Here is a 393-nt window from a genome sequence, read left to right as displayed (position 1 = left end):
TCTTTTTTAATACTAATCAAATTTTTCTATTTTCTTTTCTTCTGCCTCATGATGAAACAAATCTTGAAAAGTACCCCGCCAAGGCGCATTAATTTATGCTCGGCAAAACGCAAAAAATCATTTGCCAAGAGACCACAAAAGGTCGGCAAAGATAAAGCGACGAGGTTCAAATTAATGTGAGAAGTTATAAAGCAACTCTGAAAAGGCTCAAAAAGCCAAATAAAAAGAGATTACAAAAATAACTTAAAAGGCCGACCAACGACAAGGTCGGACCCAACAAAGGGAGGTACTCGAATGCCCGAGGTCCGAGAAAAAGCCCGGATCCAAGAAAGAAGCCTTAAAGCGGCGAAAGCCAAAGATTTCGAAAACGCTTACTAAAAAGTTGCTATACAA

Source organism: Arachis duranensis, chromosome 6 (genome assembly GCF_000817695.3).
Source record: "Arachis duranensis cultivar V14167 chromosome 6, aradu.V14167.gnm2.J7QH, whole genome shotgun sequence".
NCBI classification, from domain to species: Eukaryota; Viridiplantae; Streptophyta; class Magnoliopsida; order Fabales; family Fabaceae; genus Arachis; species Arachis duranensis.
Note: the sequence above shows the minus strand (reverse complement) of the source record.